The sequence below is a fragment of the Marmota marmota genome, unplaced genomic scaffold (genome assembly GCF_001458135.2).
Source record: "Marmota marmota marmota unplaced genomic scaffold, marMar, whole genome shotgun sequence".
NCBI classification, from domain to species: domain Eukaryota; kingdom Metazoa; phylum Chordata; class Mammalia; order Rodentia; family Sciuridae; genus Marmota; species Marmota marmota.
This window is the reverse complement of record NW_026000241.1, coordinates 16,546,181-16,569,577: the sequence shown is the minus strand read 5'-3', so window position 1 is coordinate 16,569,577 and position 23,397 is coordinate 16,546,181. Positions and strand designations below refer to the sequence as shown.

At 39.4% G+C, this 23,397-nt stretch overlaps 1 pseudogene across 1 annotated transcript; it reads right to left on the bottom strand.

The window, feature by feature from the left end:
• Window positions 1–18,199: 18,199 nt before the first annotated feature.
• LOC107145608 lies at window positions 18,200–20,708 on the bottom strand (annotated as a pseudogene). Its single transcript, XR_001503932.2, has one exon. The product of XR_001503932.2 is annotated as an RNA 3'-terminal phosphate cyclase-like (transcript).
• Between the last annotated feature and the right edge of the window lie 2,689 nt (window positions 20,709–23,397).

Below are 23,397 nucleotides of genomic sequence, written 5' to 3'. Positions count from 1 at the left end.
GTTTTTTTTTTTTTTTTTTGGCACTAGGTTTTGAACCCATGGACGTTTAACTACTGAGCCACATCCTCAGCTGTTTCTATTTTTTATTTTGAAACAGGGTCTTGCTAAATTGCTTAGGGCCTTCCTAAATTGCTGAGGCTGGCTTGGAACTTGCAATCCTCCTGCCTCAGCCTCCAGAGCAGCTGGGATTTTATAGGCATGCGCCATTGCCCCCGGCTTGTCATGCATTTTTGAAATGTTTCCTAGAATAAGAAGTGGATAAGAATGACATTCGGCTCTGAGACAGTGCCCTGAAACCATTATTTCTGGGCACTGTCCTCAAATGTTTAAATGGATTGTAACAAATGGTTTGACTTTTAGAGAGTGGTTCTACCCTCGCGGTTTATAGTGGAGGAAAGGATGGCTGGGCATGGTGGCACACGCCTGTAATCCCAGCAGCTCAAGCAGCTGAGGCAGGAGGATTGCAAGTTCAAAGCCTCAGCAAAGCTCCCTAGCCTCAGCAACCTAGGGAGGCTCCAAGCAACTCGGTGAGACCTTGTCCCTAAATAAAATACACAAAAGGGCTGGGATGTGGCCCAGTGGTTAAGCCCCTAAATTCAATCCCTGGTACGAAGGAGAAGGAGAAGGAGAGGAAGAAGGGAGAGGAGGAAGAGGAGGAAGAGGAGGAGGAAGAAGGAGGAGGAGGAGGAGGAGGAGGAGGAGGAGGAGTCGTCGACGACGACGCCGGCGACAGGATGGGCATGGTGGTAGCACATACCTGCCTGCAGTCCCAGATACTGGGAAGGCTGAGGAAGGAGGATCATTTGAGCTCATGAGTTCAAGATCCACCTGAGCAACATAGTAAGATCCCCATCGCAAAAATACATAAAATAGAGGACATGTTATTGTATCACAAATTTAGTTTTAAAAAGATTTTGAGAATTATAGTTCAATATTCTCTGCAATCATTTCCATTTTATTTTATGCATTTAAAAATATCCTGAGCAGGGGTCTGTCAGATTGCTAAAGGGGTCCATGACACATAGAAGGTTAAGAATCCCTGTTTCTGATCTTTCTATCAGTTCATAGGATACAAGGAGAAATACATATTAAAATGACAAAATGAAGATGCAGCCAACCAAATCCACAATGTGAACATTTCACAGGGAAAATTATTTGTTTTTTTCACCAAATAAATGGAATTTTTTTAAAAAAAAAATAGGGAGCGGAGGAGGGATGAGTAACTCATAATGGGAGTATAAGAGATTTAAATGACATATCAATTAAATGCAATACATTAGCCCTGAGCCCTGAGTCTAACAAGCCAACTGTAAAAATACATTTCTAAGACAATCTAGAAAATAAGAACACAGGAGAACACAGGTGCTTTGATGATATTAAGAAATAATTGTTAGTTTGTTGTGTATGATAAGCATTGTGCTTATGTTTTATAAAGTTTTTTTCCTATCAGAAATAAATACTTGATATCTCTCTCTTTAAAAAAAAACAGTGCAATGATTTAGTGTATGGTATTTGCTTTAAAACACTCAATCAAAACAAACAAATCAAAAAGGTGGTTGTATAGATAAAACATGTTAATGTTGAAGCTGGGTAGTAGTAGCTCTGTGGAAGTTCATTATAGCATAGTCCCCATCCCCATCCACATTTTGTTTTTTACATTTTCAGTTACCTGCAATCAATCACAATCTGAAAATGTTAAATGTAAAATTCCAGAAATAGATTTAAATTGTGCACCGTTCTGAGTAGCGTGATGAAATCTCAAATCATCCCACTCCATCCAGCCCAGAACATGAATCATCCCTCCTTCCACACAATACCAGTACTTGCCCATTAGTCACTTAGTAGCTGTCTTAGTTATCAGATTGACTGTCACTGTATTCTATGCTTGTGTTCAGGTAACTCTATTTTTTTCTTAACTTTTTATTTGTTATTTTTAGTTACACATGACAGTAGAATTTATTTTGAAATCATACATACATGAAGTATAACTTCCTATTCTTTTTATTGTACATGATATGGAGTTACACTGGTCATGCGTTCATATATGAACATAGGAAGGTAACGTCCAGTTCATTCTACTGTCTTTCCTATTCCCACCCTTCCTCCCTTCCCTTCATTCCCCTTTGTCTAATCCAAAGTACTTCTATTCTTCCCTCTCCCCCTTATTGTATGTTAGCCTCCACATATCAGAGAGAACATTCAACCTATGGTTTTTTGGGATTGGCTTATTTCACATAGTGTGATGGTCTCCAGTTCCATCCGTTTACCTGAAAATGCCATAATTTCATTCTTCTTTTTGGCTGAATTATATTCATTGAGTATGTATACCGTATTTTTAATCCATTTATCTGTTGAAGAGCACCTAGGTTGGTTCCATAGCTTAGCTATTACGAATTGAACTGCTATAAACATTGGTGTGGCTGCATCACTGTAGCATGCTGATTTTAAGTCCTTGGGGTATATACTGAGGAGTGGGATAACTGGATCAAATGGCAGTTCCATTCCAAGTTTTCTGAAGAATCTCCATTCTGCTTTCCAGTGTGGTTGCACCAATTTGCAGGCGCTCCAGCAACGTATAAGGAGTGTTCCTTTTCCCCCACATTTTCACCAACATTTATTGTTATTTGTATTCTTGATAATTGCCATTCTGACTGGAGTGAGATGAAGTCTTAGTTTTAATTTCCATTTCTCTAATTGCTAGAGATGATGAACATTTTTTTCATATATTTATTCACTGATCATATTTCTTCTGTGAAGTGCCTATTCAGTTCCTTTGCCCATTTATTAATTGGGTTATTTCGGGGTTTGGGTGTTAATTTTTTTGAGTTATTTATCATGGAGATTAATGCTCTATCTGAGGTGTAGGTAGCAAAGATTTTGTCTCAGTCTGAAGGGTCTCTTTTCACATTCTTGATTGTGTTCAGGTAACTCTTAATTTACTTAATAATAGCTTCAAAGCTCCAGAGTAGTGATGCTGAAAATTTCATTATGCCAAAGAGAAGTCATAAAGTGCTTCAAGTGAAAAGGTAAAATTCTTGCCTTACAACAACATTAAAAAAATCATATATTAAGGTTTCTGAGATCTACAGTAAGAACAAATTTTCTATCTGTGAATGAAATTGTGAAGAAGGAAAAGGAAATTGGTGCCAGTTTTGCAATCACACCTCACACTGCAAGAGTTATGGCTAAAGTGTGTAAAAAAATGGAAAGGAGTTAAATTTGTGTATGTATATATAGGAAAAAGCATAATGCATATATAGTTTCGGTACTGGAGGTGGTTTCAGGCATTCATTGAGGGTCTTGAGCATATCCCCAGAGATAAAAGGGACTATTTCACTATTCTCTCCATTTTTGAGAAAATAGAAATTGTTCCATAAAGAAGAGTTTAAAGAAAAAAAAAGAATGATGAATTAAAAGCTACTTGGAAATTCAGAAGACATGAGTTCTGGATTAATAAATAGTCTTCAGACCATCAGTGAGTCCTTAAGTTGAGGAACCTTTGGGTCTTCCCACTGGCTGGGCGGGTGGAGCAATCTAAATAGTTTAGGAGCTAAGCAGGTGTAAGGGAATTAGGGGCCTCAGAGTCTGGGATATAAATTGAACATTTGCAATGTGGTACCTTTACCCTCAGTTCTGGTATTGTCAATCCTAAGACCTATTTTTATTTCCTCAAGGGAATAAATAAAGCCTCTTTTGCCTGATGAAGAAGGGGCAGCGGAAAGCTGAGTTGGGATAGGATCTAGGAGTCCTGCTTTTTTGGGGGGTGGCCGGAGGGATCGTACCAGGGATTGAACTTAGGGGCACTTAACCACTGAGCCACATCCCCAGCTCTCTTTTATACTTTTTATTTTGAGACATAATCTCACTAAGTTGCTTAGGGCCTTGCTAAGTTGCTGAGGTTGGCTTTGAACTCGCCCTCCTCCTGCCTCAGCCTCCTGAGCAGCTGGGATTACAGGTGTGCGCCACCACACCCTGCCCTGTACTTCTTAAACTTTCAACCAAATTTTCTTACCTTTAAACTGTTTCTTTACCCCTACTTCTAGAAATATCTGGCACCAATGGTTCTGAGCCTTTTGGGGACTCTTCTGTGTAAAACAGGCTGCCTCTCAGCTTTCCACACTGCCAATTTACCATCCATTCTCTTACATCTAAGCCATTTCCCACTCAAATAGGTTCCTAACTTCCAAGCATTTCTTGCTGTTGCATTTCCCCCTGTTATCCCTCTCCGTATGTTTTAAATAAAAGTCCTTTTACACACTTTTTCTGAGGTTTCAGGAGGAAGAAAATGCAAAAACTTGTGTTCAATCCACTATTGTGCTTATACTTTTATGTACTTTTATATACTTTGTGGGGGATGAGGAGTGGCTACAGGGGATTTAACTCAGAGTTAACCACTAAACTACATCCTCAGACCTTTTTCCTCTTTTTTTGAGACAGGATCTCGCTAAGTTGCCAAGGGCCTCACTAAATTGCTGAGGTTGGCCTACAACTTGCAATCCTCCTGTCTCAGCCTCTCAAGTTGCTGGGATTAAAGGGATCCCATCACTCCTGGCCTAAATGGTTGGCAGGCCTACTTTTTGGAGAATGTGTTTTGTAGTGCCGTTCTTCCCATCCACACTTCCACTTCCATGCCCAGCTAAGCTTTTGCACAGTGACACCTATCCCTTTTTTATGGTCTTGGATTGCAGAGCCCGATCAAGGAGTGATTCACCTGGGCAACTGTTATTCACCTCTAGAGAGCCCCCAAAACATTGCTAGAAAACTAAGAAGATGGAGAAGATTTTATCTACCAAAACTCTGGGGGAGTTTTACACAGGATTGGAAAGGGTATTTGGGCATACTAATTGGTTTGGGGGGTGGAAGTAGAAAGGGTGGAGAGCTGCTCCAAAGAACAATGTCACTAACAACAGATGGTGTGTTCAACTGCTTTCTAAGGAAGGAGGGTCCTGTTAGGTGAGGGCTCTGCTCAAGCACAGCACAGCATGTGAGTAAAGTCAGAGATCAGTTCTCTGAACCACAGAAGAGAGACTGCCATTCCAGCAGCATCTTCCTCCTCTGCCTCTGCCCATGTACTGCTCTGCCCCTTCTCTGTGAACATATTAAAGACAGATTTAACGAATATGGTGTCCATGGGTTTCTGTTCTCTGAGTCCGTGGCCCTGCCTGACATACCCTTCTGCTTCTCCCATGTGGTTGGTTGGTTCAAAGAGTGGTAAGCTATTCTGCCTTGAAAATGTCCAAGGACCCATTTTATAGCCTTGAATAACTGAAATTGGTAGTCTTGAAGACATGGGCAGGCCAGAATCATTGACAAAAACATTAATGAAACAAATGACTATTGAGATATGCCAAAATGACCACTATGCCAAATGAAGACTGCAGACCTATGTGCCCAGATAGGTCACCAAGTAAAAAGAAAGACAAATATTCAGATAGATGATAAAGAACATTTTGTCATACACCATATGATGGCATTTCAATCAACGGTGGACTGAATGTACAAATGATGGCTCCTTGAGTTTATAATGGTGCTGAAAAGTTTTTATTGCCAAGTGACAGCATATCAGTCATAATATCATAGTTCAATGCATTAGTACTCAACTGTTTGTAGTGATGCTGGTATGAACAGACCTACTATGCTGCCTAGTATCTAGAAATGTAACACATAAAATTGTATATTATACATAATACTTGATATTTTGGCGGGGGATACTGAAGATTGAACTCAGGGGCACTAGACCATGAGCCACATCTCCAGCCCTATTTGTATTTTATTTAGAGACAGGGTCTCACTGAGTTCCTTAGCACCTCATTGTTGCTGAGCCTGGCTTTGAACTCGTGATCCTCCTGCCTCAGCCTCCTGAGCTGCTGGGATTACAAGCACACGCCACCACACCCAGCTCATGATGCTTGATATTAATAAGTGACTGTGTTACTGGATTATGTGTTTACTATACTATGCATTATATCATTATTTTACTTATTTTGGGGGCGGGTGTTACTGAGGATTAAATCCAAGGGCACTTAACCTCTGAGCCACTTCCCTTGCCCTTTTCATTTTCTATTTAGAGACAGGGTCTCACTAGGTTGCTTACAGCCTTGCTAAATTGCTGAGGCTAGCTTTGAATCTGCAATCCTCCTGCCTCAGCCTCCTAAGCCACTGGGATTGCAGGCCTGTGCCACTGTACCTGACTTATCATTATTTTAGAATGCACTCCTTCTACTTACTAAAAAAAATTACTGTGAAATGATATACCATAATCATACTGACAGCAGCCCCAAACATCTCTTGATTATTGTGTCTCTTGATTGCATCACAAGACAATGTCAGGTGACTGACCTATAGCATCTAGGTTTGTGTACTCTGTGATGTTTGCACAGTGACAATATTGCCTAATGATACATTTCTTGGAACATGTCCCGTTGTTAAGAAATGCATGACTGTACATAAATAAATATGAGTTAACTTTCTTTAAAAGAAAGAGCTTACATAATGCCATGTATATGAGGAAGTACAATTTATTTTTTTCAACATTTGTATAGCAATATTTCTTAAGTCCTTAAGATAATGTATGTAAGTTATTTTCAAAACAGTCCTCTATCAAAACAGTCCTCTAAGAAGGGTATTAATCATATCCATTTTACATAAAAGACAAGTAAAGAAATGAAAGATTAAGCAGTTTACTATACAACCAGTTGGTCAAATTGCTGAGACTAGAACAAAGAAACAAGCTCAGAACGGGCTTGAACTCTGAGCTCAGTCTATCCTGTACTCTGATGTTGAAGAAGGGTGTCACTGGAGATCACTGGGGACATTGTATTTTACATTACATATTACATATGCCTAGCATATGCTGGGAGGTAGACAGGTCTATACAACAGAAAGAAAACAGAAAGCAAATTTTTCCAGCTTCAGTGAAACTGATTCTTACTCCGTGTACCTTTCTGTGAATATCAGTTGTGTCATAGATTAAACTAATTTATCCTGATAACAAAGGACATGCAATATGGGTTATGTACCTCAAGACATATGAATATTTATGCTCTCACACAGATACTGTAGGCATCCAGCTTGATATTAACTACAGCCATCTTGCCTACAGCATGCATTCAAAACCCTTCAGAAAAACAAAGTCAATAAGACAGTCAGCTGAGCATTGTAAATACCAGTCACTGATTCCCAATTTTTTTTTTTAAAGATGGGGTCTCCGGGCTGGGGTTGTGGCTCAGCGGTAGAGTGCTCACATAACACGTGTGAGGCCTGGGTTCGATCCTCAGCATCACATAAAAATAAAAATAAAAAATAAGTTCAACTACTTCTGAAAAATAAATTAAAAAAAAAAAAGGTGACTCAGGCTGGCTGAGTTCAAGTGATCCTCCTGCCTCAGCGTCCCAAGTAGCTGGGATGACAGGCACATGCCACTGTACCTTGTTCATACTGTTTCATAACTGAAATTTGCCATATGAATAGTTTTAAAGAAAAACCAGGTACATCCTGGTTGGCCACAGCCCTCTTTGTCTAGCTTAGCCTTTGCTCCTTCATTGGACTGTGGGAATCCTCCTGTTCTGCTGCCACCAAAGATATTTCTGTCCAATATTAGTCCCTAGTAGGCTGAACTTTCTACAATCCTGATCTATCTGGTTTTTCCTTCAGTCTTTCAGTGCCTTCTGCCTTTGGCAGTAATTTCTCTTACACAAAGACCTGGTTTTTCTGAAACAGATACCTACACCCACACAGAGAATGGCACATTCTCAAAAACGTATATGCAGAGAGTAAACCCATGATCATCTCATTCAAATCCATGCAGGTTCCCCCACCCAGCCACCCCCACACTGGATACTCTGTTTTTCTCTCCTTGTTTTGAATGAATGCAGCTATTCATATGGTACTCACCATACTCCATTCAACTCCTTGCTCATAGCAGGAGCTGCCCCTCTCAGTCTCTGGTCCAACCCTGAAGAGACAGTTATATTATTTTTATTCTTCACACTCCCAGTACTTACTACATGCACCTGATGCCTTCCATTCCCCTAGAATCAGGGGTGGTTCTCAACCAGGGGTGATTTACCCCTGGTGAACATTTGGCAATGTCTGGAAACATTTTCAGTTGTCATAACTTTTCAGGAGAGGTCAGTGCTGGCATTTGCCAGGTAGAGGCCAAGGATGCTGCTAAACATCCTGCAATGCACAAGTTGATCTCCTATAGAACAGAATCATCCATCCCAAGATGTCAATGTTGGGAAAACTTATCTTTGAAGAACCATCGGACCATTGTCCTGCCTTTAGTCACCTACTAATAAACTACATGGTGATGCTTCCACCAAAGTAACTAACCATGGTTTGTACCATGAGAACCCACTCTGGATACAGCTACCTGGGCCAGAATGGGCAGGCGCTTATTCTAGGGTCACCAGTGTGCAGGCTAGCCAGTTCCTCCTGAGTCAAACTGGCAAGAAAGCTATTCCAACAGAGACTTGCTGACCAGGCCATCTCTTGATTATTTGAACTGGAGATTGGAATGGAGAACCATGCAAATGGTAGTGATAGCAAAAGTTGAAAATCAATGAGAGAAGGCAGCTAGAGGGGACCATTAGGACTAGAGACAGTGAAAGCCACCAGGTAAAGAAAGATACACAGAATGAAGGCAGTTGATTGGGAAAGGTAAAGGAGAGATGGAGGGGGCAATGGAAGCAGAGGCAGAGGGACTGGGGCATCACGACGTTAGATGATAGCAAGAGTTGATTGTTAGCAAGAGTTAATGAGAACATATTGATCTTGAGGAAGCAATTCACCTTGTTCCCAATCTGCAGGAGCCTGGAGAAAAAGTGGGTTTTGTGAACATGAGACTTACCTCTCTTGTCACCACCTATGACTCGTTGATATATTCTGTGGTAGGCTGAATTGTTTCCCTCAATAAATATATGTTGAAGTCCTCACCCCCAGCACCTCAGAATGTGACCTTGTTTGGAGATACAATCATGAGTTACTTAACATTGGTAAGATGTTCTGAGAGATAATTGAACAATTTTGTCCCATTTAAACATCATATACTGAAACAGTCCTAGATGGCATAGCCCATTACACACCTAGGATGTGTAGCATATATATGGTGTCTGTATACACACACACACACACACACACATACACACACACGCGTATTATTTATATAATGATATATGGTATATATATAAGATGTAATCAAGCAATACAGTAAACACAAGATGTATGAGGATACTATCAGTATAATACAGCACTGTCCTACAGTACACTAAAACAACAACAAAAAGTATAGTAAATACATAAACCAGTAACAGTATTATCAAGTGTTATGTACTATACATAATTGTGTATGCTATAGTTTCATCCAACTGGCAGAGTAGTAAATTTGTTTACACCAGCATCACCAAAAACATGTAATACCTTGTACTATGACATTATGATGGATATAATATCATCAAGTGACTAGAAATTTTCAGCTCCATTATAATTTCATGGGACTACTGTTATATATAACGTCCAATGTTGACCAAAATGTTGTTGCCATGCATGATTATACTGTTATCACAGGTATAATGTTACAATGAGATCATCCTAGAGTAGTGCAGGCCCCTAATCCAATGTGATTGGTGTCCTTATAAGAAGACGGCCATGTGAAAAACACAGACATACAGGGAGAACACCATATGAAGACAGAATTGGAGTGACGTATACACAAGCCAAGGAATGCCAAGGATTCTCAGCCGCACCAAAAGCTATAGAATAGATCCTCCCTCAGAACCCTCAGAAGGAACCAATCCTACTGATGTTTTGATTGTGACCTTCTACCATCCAGAACTGTGAGAAAATAAGTTTTTGTCATTTTTTTTTGCATACAAAAAGAATATTGTGTATTTGAGGACTGTAGTTAACAGTACTGCATCAAATTCTGAAAATCCCAAAGACAGTAGAATTTTAGGTGTTCTTAATACAGAATAAAGTAATTATGTGGGATGATGGATTTCATTAACATAAAAGTATACATATTAATGTGATTCAGTGTAATATTTTATACATACATTCACATATATTAATAATATCAATATACACTTATTACATCTTTGATACCTTATTACCCACCCTAGCTATAGTAATCAATATTCTATTTTAACAAAATTTTATTTTAGTTATCATGAATAAAAGATGTAATAGTTTTCTGTGTCTTTCTTTACTTACAACACATCATCCAATTTATTTTTATTTATGTATGGGTAATACTGCATTATGAATATATATTATACTTTCTGATAGATATATTAAGTTGTTCAGATAAAACTGATTTTTCTCTTTATATGTATTGTTAAGCACAGTTATACAACTTAAACTTATACAACAAAAGAAAGAAACAAGAACAACTTAAAAAATAGAAAACTGCTTTTTGGCCTATTTTTATCAAACTTAAAAGAAATAATCCAAAACATAGAAATAAATAAATAAATACAGTTTCTTTTACTTTAAACTTATCTGTAAACAAGATATCAATATGTTAATTCTCTTTGTGCCTGTCACACACAAAACTAATTTTAGAGTGTTCAGTAGATTTTATTACATTACACAGAAAACCTGCTCTAGGGCAAACAATGAAATAAAACATCAGTGTGATAGGGAATGTATGATTCATACTCTTTCTGCACATGTATACTTTCAGGGTTACAATTATTTGGCTCAATACTCCCAAGTTTACATCATCCATCAATATATCTATAATTGAAATCTTCAGTTATTTGTGTATGTGTGCATGCATGCATGCACAAGAGACAGAGATAGAAAGAAGAGAGAAAGAGAGACAGAGAGAGATAGAGAGAGAGAGAGAGAGAGAGAGTTGGTCCTGAACTTTGTCATTCTATTCTGATAACTACCACAGTCTAGGCAAGGAGTTCTGCCCATGGTGATCCCCAAGTACCACTGCCACGCACATTTCTCTTCAAGCAAGGTTTTCTTGAGCAGAGTTTGTGTGGATGGTGGAAGGAGAGAGGGTCATCATTATACAAAATACATGTATGAAGATGTGAATTTGGTGTTAACATACCTTATATACAAACAGAGATATGATAAATGGTGGTATAAAGGTGTATTAAGAATTGTATGCAAAAAAAAAGAGAGCTCATGTATGATGGCATAATTTGGCGTGAACATACTTTATATAGAGTTACAAAAAATGTGCTGTGAATGCATAATTATGAATGTAATGCCCTCCACTATTGTCATCTATGTGATAAATAAATAAATAGGAAAAAATGTAGACAATGCAGTGGATGCATTTTAAAAATGATTATTGATAGGACTTGGTCAAATATCTTAAGTTTTTGTCACTTTAAGCCATGCATTTGTGGCACTTTGATACAATCAATCTAGAAAATTAATTCAGACCTCCTTACCTACAGTAACCCAAGTGCACCCCTGTGCCTGTCAACACTTCAGACCTGATCCTGGACTTTATGATAGATTCCAGAATTCTGGATGTCCTCTCATCATACCTATCCCTAGTGGGTGAAGAGTCTACTGCTCTCTGAGGCTATGCCACTCAGACTGTATACTTTCCTTCTAGACCATGTTGTCAGTACCTAGAACCGCATAATTCCCTGAAAAAGTAGCTCTGAGACAGCAGTAAGTCTGTCCTCCTGAAAGTGGACCAAGTACCATTATGATATTCTTTGGTCCAAAGGGTGCCTCAGGGGCAGCTGTGAGTTAGCCAGGGACTTGGGAAACCTTTGTCTATTTGTACTCTGTGCTCCCAGGACAGTCAGATTAACCTAAATTCTCACCCTCACAGATCAGGATCAAGTTTCAACAAATGGGCCCTGAGGGTGTTTATTCATCATTCTTCCTTGTGTGCTGCTGCCTCATTTCTCTCCCTGAGTTCCTACCCACCCCCCTCTGAGTCACACTGTACCCAACCAACCTTGGCATCTGGGCCAGCTCCAGCTCCCAGGCCCTCTTTCCACTTCCTCACCACTCTAGGAAAGGGATCTGCATTGGGCTTCTTAAGAATCCCAGCCAACTCTCATAACTGGAGCCCCTAAATGTGTCAAAATGGAGGTCACAAATTCAGCTGCCTCAGGGTCCAGGTAAGTATCACAACTGAGTATATCTGGCCAGGTATAAGTACCAGAAAGAGGAAAAGTATTCAGTAAACTGCAATAAGAGTCTAAGAGTCAGCTAGGCTCCTACTAAAGTGGCTCTGGCTAATTGCTGTCATGGAGATGGTGGACTTGATGTTAAAAAAAAAAAAAATCTTTTTTTTTAAGAGAGAGAGAGAGAGAGAGAGAGAGAGAATTTTTTTAATATTTATTTTTTAGTTTTTGGCGGACACAACATCTTTGTGGTGCTGAGGATCGAACCCGGACCGCACGCATGCCAGGCGAGCGCACTACCGCTTGAGCCACATTCCCCAGCCCCCCCAAAAATCTTTAGATATTTTTTATAGTCTGGAAAAGTTAATTGTATTATGTGAAAATTCCTATCCAACTAATTTAATACTAATACAATATACACCAAATAACACCCAATCACAGAAAAGCCAGATAAGGTGGAAAGTTTATTACCACTAACGAAAGCAAATACTTAGACTAGGTCTAGTTGATAAGCTGAGTCAAACACGGAGCTTTCCTCCATTTGGTTGAACCTGACCTCACTGAACCCCAGAGAGTTTGAGGAACTAATGGATTTTCACAAGTTGTTATTTTTATAGCCTGATATGACCTTCCCGCCCACTTCTATCTGGCAAACTCCAAAACCCCTGTTATGACTGACTCATCTCTGTCATCTCCTCCCAAATGTAAACCTGGACTGACCCATCCACCCCAGTCCAGCCTCTCCACTGTCACCACTTCCTGCTCAGTGCTCCTTATTTAGCCTCTGTTATAGCTCTTGTCACATTGCTTTATAACTATTTGTCATCTATGCAGTGAGCACCTCAAAGTCTAGGAGTTTATCATAATCATCCTATGTTCCCAGCCCCCTGGCACTCAGCTGACACAATGCCCATGGAATGAATGAATAAAGAAACTCGATGTGTAAGTAATGAGACCAACGTCATGAAACTACTAGCTAAATTCCAAATTAGTATTCATGACAGTCAGTTTATCATCATATGAAATTAGTGCCAGGGCCAAATAATACTGAGCAGGATGGTTAAGAAATTTGCGTTCAAACTGGGAAACTGATTCTCATGGGAAGGCAAAGGAACAAAGGGAGAACACTTAGGGAATGAAACCAGAAGACTCAAAGGACAGAAAGTAAGGGGTGAGCTCTGAAAGGGAAGATGCTGGGGTGGTAAGAAAATCAATAAATGAAATAAAGTGATTGAAAGAGAGGGTTCTTGGAGGGAAAGAGTGGGAAGAGGACTGAGTAGGTACAACTGAAGTGGAAGGGAAAATAAGAACAAGAAAGTGCTGCCAGGATTCTGCTGTCGGCCATCTTGAACAGTGCCACACTGTACCAGGGGTCTACGTCACCTTTTGAATATAGTCCTTGCTGCTTATTTTAAGAGACACGTGTTTTTCTTTTCCTCTTCTCCCTCTCCCCCTCCCTAACCTGGGGGTGGGGTATAAGATCACCTTGAATTATCTGTCCTTGAGCATGTACCTGCCACAGGAAGGAGATGTCACCTGAAAATCTAGGAGGTGACTATCTCCCAAATGAATGAGTAAATTTCAACACACCATTAGGGAACACCTGGAATCCCCTCTCAGGGTAACCTGGATATAGCGTCTGAAGAGTTTCTTTAAAAGCCCTCTGTTGGGGCCAGGGCTGTGGCTCAGTGGTACAGTACTTGCTTAGCATGAGACTTGAGTTTGATCCCTGGAACCATATAAAAATAAAAACAAATAAAATAAAGGTACTGTGTCCATCTACAACTAAAAAAAAAAAAAAAGGAATATTTAAAAAAATAAAAGCCCTCTGTTTGCCCTGATGGGCAGAATCTTAGCCCGTTCTTCTCCTTTGCTAACAAAGCATTAAGTTTCTTTTTACTTTTTCTTAAAATCATGTCCTTATTATTGGATTGGCATCTGAGAAAAGGATGAGCTTTTGGTAACAAAATTGGCATGCCAGATAGGACCCTGCTCCAGCTTTCTTTTGGACAAGGCCTGGCACTCTAAGCAACCCACTTCCATGCTGAAGATGTAAGGTAAATTTGTTGAGAGCTGACTACCAGAGAGTTAGGGGATGGGCAAGTTTGAGTATGCCTCAGGTGGAAACAGAGGAGCCATTCCTGAGAGTAAAGGGAGGGACTGAGGTGGCTTAGGAACCAAATTCCTCAACAAGACTCCTAAAGCACCGAAGTAAAATCAAGAATCAATCAATAAATGGGATGGTCTCAAACTAAAAATCTTCTTCACAGCAAAGGACACAATCAAGAATGTGAGGAGCCTACAGAATGGATAAAATCTTTGCCATCTGTACCTCAGATGGAGCATTAATCTCCAGGATATAAAAACTCAGAAAACTTAACACCAAAAAAACAAATAACCCAATCAATAAATGGGCAAAGGAACTGAACAGGCACTTGGCAGAAGAAGAAATATGAAAGGTTAACAAATATATGAAAAAAAAATCAATACCTCTATTAGTTAGCCTCACAGAGTTGCCTTCACATTTGAAAAAATCTTATTTGGGGTCCATTACACTCACTGTCTAATGATCAACTAGCTTTTCTCAGGGGGCTCGGGGTGAAAGCAGCTAGTCACAAAGAACATAGCAATGGGCTCCAGTGCTCTTAAATTATAACCTGGGACAAAATAGTCTCCCATTTTTAGATCTGACAGGATGCCCCATTTGACCAGGGGGCTCTTCTGGGTGAAACCCTGCCTTTTGCCCACAGATCTAAAATACAAGGACCTCCCAGAGTCTCCATATATGGCCCTGATGATTTCTCTAGAGAGGTCCCTAACAGTCTCCGTATGATCAATGTGACCTTCAAAATGTGTGTGTCTCTCTGTGTTTGTGGGTGTGGGTGTTTGTGACATATGGAAATGGGGGGGAATATCTCAGGGTATAATTGACAGTAGGGAACCTACTTAAAGCTTAAAGGTGATACATTATGATGGTGATGAGGGAGACTAGTCAATGATATCCTGTGCTCCAACCCCCAGAATTCAAACTAGGGGAAAAATAAGATAAAGTCACAGTTTTTTGTATATGCCAGATTGTCCTGATCCCTCTCCTAAGATAAAATTTGTTATGTAAATTCAATGTATAGATAACAGTCTCACTCCAAAGGCAACAACTTCATTTGTAAGTGCCTCCCAGGAAAAGAAAAAGGTCTATAGGTCTGCTAAAACTAAGTAAGCTCTTTTCATCCTGAGAAAGGGACCCTGAGAAAGTTGATCAATGTTATCTGAACTAAGATTCTGTTTTAGGAGAAAATAACTTGCAGGGGTCAGGGGTCACCCCTTAAGAGAGAGGCATTAATGGGGATTCATTCTCTTCTGGACAAATTTTTAAAATGTGAATTGAGTCAGCTTTGCCTGATACCCTACAATAGGCCTATTCTGCCTGTTTAAGAACAAACAAAACCCTCATACTGATGAGAACCAATTTCTGCAAGTCTTGAGAGATAAAAAATATTTCAAGTGTAATGTTCATTGCTTTTAGAATTTTTCTTTGTCAGAGAAACTGATGACTTCCAATTTTAACCAGGCTTGACTTTCATGAATAACCTAAATATATGTGACTCAAAATATGTATGCGTCTGAAACTAAATAGGTTTGTGTGAGCCCTATCTAAATGTTCTGTAAGATTATAAATGAAAGTTCATGTAGGTTTAACCAACAAGTGCTCTATTTTTTACATTGCATCTGGCATAAAAGGGCCATACTGCCATTTGAAAAAATGGTTTATACATGTCTGCTTTGACTAAGTCTACATCTGATCATTAACACCGTTCTCTAAATGTATAAGAGGTTTAAGGCTATCCTTGATTTTTGCTAGTACTGTTAAACTCTGTATAAAGTGGCACCCCCTTTCTCCACAGAAAATCCCTCTTCACCATGGCTGATTTTAGGACTATCAGCAAAAGAGTCTCTGAGAAATAGTCCAATGTAAATAAACTTCCTATTTTCGTGTTGCCCTGTTTTACTTGGCCACTGGCCGGGAAGATACCAGCATTCCAGGTGCTGGACACCCCCTACTAGTTTTTCACAAACGTATCCAATATAGTACTTTGTTGAAATGTGCAAACAAGGCCTCTGGCCTTGAGCTGGATGTCCACTCACAGAGATGTCTACATTTTTTAAGATAAATTACAAATGGGCCCATGGTAACAGCTGGCAGGGGGAGGAAAGAAAGGGGAGATGAAGCTCTCCCCTTCTCAGGTGTTGTCCTTGAAGAGTTAACTTGCTCAGAACAGTGAAAGAAAAAGCTGCTTTTATGTGAACTTCTGTAGACTGTGAACTTCTGAGCCCCTCCCCTTACACGCTGGGTATAAAACTCTGAAACTCCCTGAACTCAGGGTTCAGGGGATTGATTGATTACAGCAAAGGCTGTACCCTCTGAACCTGTCTGCAGTCAAATAAAACTGTTTCCTGCTGTCTTCGGTGCCTTGCCTCGTTTGTCCCTACAACATGTAAACCTGTAATTATCTGTGGATTCTGAATTTTGCTATGAAAATTAAACCTAGTTAATATAAGGACATTGTGCAATTGTGACGCTATTACTTCTTCATGTATTAAATATATTCATGTCCTTCTAGTATCCAAGTTTTAAAATATAAAGCTTAGGAGAACACTTTACCAAGCTAGGATCCTCCTGTAATGCCAGATTCGTGGGACCCCAATAGACCTCCAGGAGCCGAATCCGATGCAATCACACAAGAGTCTTTATTGCAAGCTGGAGCCTGGACTCAACCATTTCCGACGCAGCAGTCCCAGGGAGAGAGTCCAGGTCCTTTGTTCAGTGAGATTTTATAGGTTTTGGGGGATACTCTATACGTCACAACATCACACAGCAAATCATTCCATACCACAGGAAAATCAAATAACAAACTCTTAACATTCACTGGTGGGAACAAGTTGGGTAGGGGTGATTGGTTAGTACAAGATGGGGATTCCTTTGAACTGATTGGTTTAAGCCATGAGGGGTGTACGTGCTAAACTACATGGTTTCCCAACATGTTATTAACCATCATAAACTAGTGGGGGGTCATCTGGCATCCCAAGTATTTTCCCTGTCTCATGCTGATTGGTGATTGCTAGGGGGTTGTTATGGATCCTCACCTAGCCTAACTGAGTCAGGGACACCTGGCACCACAGATCTCTCCTATTATTTGTAGACAAACAACTCATCAGGGTGGGTATGTGCTTAGGAGTGCTCTGTGGGTTTGTCCAAGGACAAGGGTCACGCCCCCTTCCTTGGACAGGCTTTGCTCTGAGGTAGATGCTGGTTTCTCAAAAATGGAGTCACATCAGTTCCTCCCTCCAAACTAAAGTTGTCTGCAATGGCAATTTTGGATTTATGGAAATAGCCAATTTAATTGGCTACTTATGTCATTTAATGTTCTATAACTGGATAAAAGTAACCTGTTATCAACAAGATGTATATAAAATTTTGTGTTACTTTTTACACTGGGGTGGAAAATTGAATGTATTTTTGAATGATGAGAGTCCAATCTGTTTAAAGGTTAACATTGCGAAAAATGAAAACATTTTGCCACTCTCCCACAAAAAGGGGTTAGAAGCTTGTTTGATTCATGTCTCAGATGTAATACTGTATTTTGTTAACAGACATTCATATAGACTCAGGAACCAATATGTGAGAACTTTGTAAAATGCTATTTAAGAAAGAAGCAAAGATCAGCTTCAGAAATAAAATAAACTTTATCTAAGGAATACAATAAACTTTATCTAAGATTTGTCAAGAACCCCACCTCACCATAGTTAGGACTCTGCCTCTCGCCTTACTCCATGTTAGAATGGTTCCAAAATAGGCTAGACTTATATTCATTTAAAGTTATGTTCAAAGGATAATTTTTTATTGTAAAGACTACTGTGGTCTTGAAATAAACAGGGGCTATAATATATAATTAAGTGAGGTTTGGGATTATGAAAATTATGTTTCTTGGATCATAGCTATTATACAAACTGAATATGTTTTTGCTATTATGAATTTTATTTTATATTTTTCTTATAAACTGTATAACTGTTACCTGTTGGTGTTTTGCAGAGGTACTCCTTTTTTTTCAGGTATAAAGAATATTTTAATAATTAAATATTGAAATTGACTATCATACATATCCATCAATTCTTACATTTTATTGCCCATATCTCAGGAGATATTTAAAGTAAGATTAATTTGGTGAAGCATTCTCAGTAAATCTAGAACATATTTCATATCCAAATTTAGTCGGGCCCTTTAATAATATTCGCTGTTTTGTAGTATACATGAAATAAGTTAGTGCGATACATCACTGGGGTATCATTTAAGAGGTAAATACCTTATAGATTTGGATTTCTCATTCCAATTCCTTGGAATTCAATAATATAAGTGTCTTTAGAGTAATCTTAATCTTCTTATTTCTTCACAGTAAATTTAGCCTTTGCTAGTTGTTCAGCAAAATGTATAGCAGTTTGTGTATGGAGTGTAACTGGTCCTGTTTTTATTCTGGAAACTCCATTGGCTAATGCCATGAAAATAATCAGCTGGTCTTGCAGAAACTCATCTACAGTTCCACCAAGTCTAAGATTAGCTAACAGCATTTCAGCAGCATCAATTCCAACCTTGTCTGCATTTACACCTCGTTTCCCAAGCAATGATCCAGCAAACAAACAGCCTGTGGATGTCTCAGCAATAATTATTATTCCATTTCCATTGCCAAATGCTTGGTCTTTGGGTTCCTGAACAGGCTGGATGTTAACATATAGATCTCTGATCTCCTTTCTGATGGATGCATCTCACAGCCACTGCCACCATATCTTCTGCTACTTTAAATGGCAGAACACCAGCAACAAAAGCTCTTCCATATATCTTAGTCACAGAGCCACAATCAGTCAAATTTATTGGGTTCAACTGTGTAACTGGTGACATTCGAACAATCACTTCATCACCACTTTTAGGATAACAGCCCCTCATTTTGATGTCACAATTAAAATTAAAACCAAGTTTTTCAACAATTGGCTTGAAGGCCATCACTGTGTAAACGATCTGTGGTGCCATTTCAACATTAGTTCCAACTTTCAAACGAAGTTCTGATGGAGAAGCACAAACAGAACACATGGCATTGAAACCTGCATCAAGAGGCACACACTCCTTGCTGTCTTGGTATCTGCTGTGTGGATTCCACCTTTGATCTTCTCTGGTGTGAAGGTTACTTCAGTTGAACCAATTTCTGGCCCCTCCAGTTGCCCATCACACAAATCTCCAAACATTTCCCGTCCAGATAAATGTTGAGGCCTTCAGGTCATAATACTCAGGCCCGGTGTGCTGCAGCCTGCCCGGATCTTCTGCACCTGCAAGTGGAGGCCCAGGACACAGCTGGGGGTGGGGGCGGTGGAGACCCTGAGGATCTGGCTGCCCCCTTCCATGATCCCACCATCCATCTCCACCTGCTGCCCCAACATGAGGGGCACCCTGGGGCCTAGCCTTTGTAGCAGAAAGAATAAATGCCACGCAGCTCTGAAACTTCTATCCAGGCCTGGGCTGCGGTGTCTTGCGCACAGGCAGAAGAAGCAAGAAGCAGAGCCTCCTGCGAACCCAATCTGCCTGAATAAACGTACTCCTTCTAATAGAACAACCTGAGTTAATTGGAAATAATAAGTCATCATCTGTAAGACACACCGAATATAAGACTGACTTCCAGTGCTAATACTGACCCAAATTAAATGGAAGGAACTGTAAAATTAAAACCCATTACTCCCACTTTAAGACTGGTGAAACCGGCTTACACCAAAAACTTGGAGACTACAGTCAAGGGAAGTAAAAGGGTCAAGGAGAAAAACAGCCAATATTTGGCCCTTGCCCTCTAGGGTTAGCCAGGATCCAAGGAAAGACAGGAACCCTCTCTGTGTCCTACAAGTCTGGAGTCACCCAATCTGCCCATCAAGAAGATCAAGAGGACCCTAGAAAACAGGAAGCCAACCAGTGCACATTCTGCAAAGAGGAAAGTTACTGGAGATGGAAATGTCTATAATGCTTCTAAGGGAAGCCACATGTAGTCAGCAAGATTCTGACCCATCCTAGCAGATGGCACAATTGGTAGAGGAAGACAAAAGAAGTCAAGAGGCTTCACACATGTTCCCAAGAGTGATCTCTAAGGAATCTCAGCTGACTCTTAATAGTAGATAGAAACAAGGTCAGTCAAAACTGAGCCATAGCCAAAGCAGAGCCATACATGAACATTTAGAAAAAAAGAAAAAAATTTTAAATACAACTAAAGATGTACACTTGTATCAGCCCTACCAAAAATAAGTAAAGCTGGAGACTACATAGAAGAGTTCTTATGTGAGAGTACCTAATAATAACCATCATCAAAGGACTCCAGAGTCATAGGTTTGTCCTGAGTCAATTTGAAGCCTGATTTCACAGACCTACAAATCTTCCTAACACCCTAACACAGAGAAACTCAGTCTGTTTTTCACTGTAATAATTATGAGCTACTATGTTCATCAACTCTAGTAATTAGAGAAATGCAAATCAAAACTGGTCTAAGATTTCATCTCACTCCAACCAGAATGGCAATTATCAAGAATACAAGCAATAATAAATAAGTGTTGGCAAGGATGTGGAGGAAAAGATACACTCATTCATTGCTGGTGGGACTTCAAATTGGTGCAAACACTCTGGAAAGTAATATGGAGATAACTCAGAAAACTTGAAAAGGAACTCTCCCACTCCTTGGTTTATACCCAAAGGACTTAAAATCAGCATACTACAGTGACACAGTTACATCAAGGTTTATAGCAGCAATTCACAATAGCTAAAATATGGAACCAAACTAGATGCCCTTCAAAAGATGAATGGATAAAGAAAATGTGGTATGTATATATATTTTTTTCTCAGTAAAATATTTATATGGATAATTAGCTCACATGATAATATTTTAAATATATTGGATTGAATAAAATACATTACTACTAAACTTGATTTCACCTTTCTTGGTGTGGCTACTAGAAAATTTAAAATGACCTCTGTGGCTGGCATTATGGTTCTCTTGGCCAGTGCTGCTGCAGTGGGGAGTGAATTTCAATAGGGATTTTTTAAAATTTGTTTTAATTAGTTACACATGACAATAGAATGCATTTATGCACTTTGATATATCTTACATAAATGGGGTATAATTTCTCATTTTTCTGAGTGTACATGTTGCAGAATCATATTGGTCATGTAGTCACATATATACATACAATAATCATGTCTATTTCATTCTACTATCTCTCCTATCCCCACATCCCCTAACCTACCCTTCCATCACTTCCATCTACCTAATCTAAGGTAATGCTATTCTTCCCTAGTGCCCCCGCCTTGTTGTGAATTAGCATCCGCATATTAGAGAAAACATTCGGCCTTTGGTTTTGTGGGATTGGTTTATTTCGCTTAGCATGATATTCTCCAACTCCAACCATTTACTAGAAAATGCCATAATTTCACTCTTCTTTAAAGCTGAGTAATATTCCATTGAGTATATATACCACATTTTTCTTTATCCATTCATATATTGAGGGATAAATAGGTTGATTTCATAGTTTAGCTATTGTGAATTGAGCTGCTATAAACATTGATGTGGCTGCATCACTATAGTATGCTTATTTTAAGTCCTTTGGGTATAAACCAAGGAGTGGAATAGCTGGGTCAAATGATGGTTCCATTCCCAATTTTCTGAGGAATCTCCATACTGCTTTCCATATTGGTTGCACCAATTTGCAGTCCCACCAGCAATGTATGAGTTTACCTTTTTTACCACATCCTCACCAACATTTATTGTTGCCTGTATTCTTGATAATTGCCATTCTGAAAGAAGTGAGATGAAATCTTAGAGTAGTTTTGATCTGCATTTCTCTAATTGCTAGAGATCTTGAACACTTTTTCATATATTTGTTGATTAACATTAGCCCATGACCCACGCCAGCTTCATGAAAGAAGGTTCGAGAAACCACTAAGGAGTTTTGAATTAAAGAGACAAGACTCTAATTACTTTTAAACCAGCTCCAGGACGGCTCCTCCTAGCTCCAGCCTCTAGCCACCTATTGTTGTAGCGAGGTTTACTGAAGAGGCTAGCAAGAGAGAGAGAACCCACCAGGGAGTGGACTTTTATTGGGGAACAAAAAGTTCTGGGGAAAATCCCATCCAATGAAGATTAAGGGGGACAGCATCCCAAGGTCAGAGGCAACGATTGGGTCTTTGGGATAGTGGCCAGACACGCCTCTGGACGGACAAGCCCTCAGACCTGGAGAAGGGTGGGGAAAGCTCTGACACAGCTGTGCCTAAGCACCTCTCGCCCAGCCAGGGAGGTAACTCAAAACATATGCAAGGATGGCCTCCCACAATCAACTATATTTCTTCTTTTGTGAAGTGTTTGTTTAGTTCCATCGCCCATTTATCAATTGGGTTATTTATTTTTTGGTTTTGGGGTGTTCCTTCTTTTACAATGTTAAGGTATGTTCCTACTATCCCTAGTTTTACTAGTGTTTTGAACATGAAGGTGTGTTCTTCTTTACCTATCTGTAACTCTTCAAAGTTTTTTGAGTTCTTAATATCTTAATATATCCTAGAGATTAATGCTTTATTGGAGGTGCATGTGGTAAAGATTTTCTCCCAATCTTTAGGCTCTCTTCTCATGTTATTAACTGTTTCCTTTGATGAGAAGAAGCTTTTTAATTTGAATCCACCCCATTTATTGATTCTTGATTTTACTTCTTGTGCTTTAGGAGTCTTGTTAAGGAAGTCAGATCCTAGGCCAATGTGGTGAAGATTTGGGCCTGTTTTTACTTCTAGTAGGTACAGGGTCTCTGTTCTAGTGCCTAAGTCTTTGATCCACTTTGAGTCGATTTTTGTGCAGAGAGGCAGAGGTTTAATTTCAGTTTGCTACATATGAATTTCCAGTTTTTCCAGCACCATTTGTTGAATAGGCTATCTTTTCTCCACTGAATGTTATTGGCACCCTTGTCTAGTATGAGATAACTGTATTTATGTGGGTTTATCTCTGTGTCCTCTATTCTGTATCATTGATCTACAAGTCTATTTTGGTGCCAACACCATGCCATTTTTTGTTACTATAGCCCTGTAGTATAGTCTAAGGTCTGGTATTTTGATGCCTCCTGTTTCACTTTTCTTGCTAAGGATGCTTTAGCTATTCTGGGTTTCTTATTTTTCCAAGTAGATTTAATGGTTGCTTTTTCTATTTCTATGAAGAATGTCATTGGGATTTTA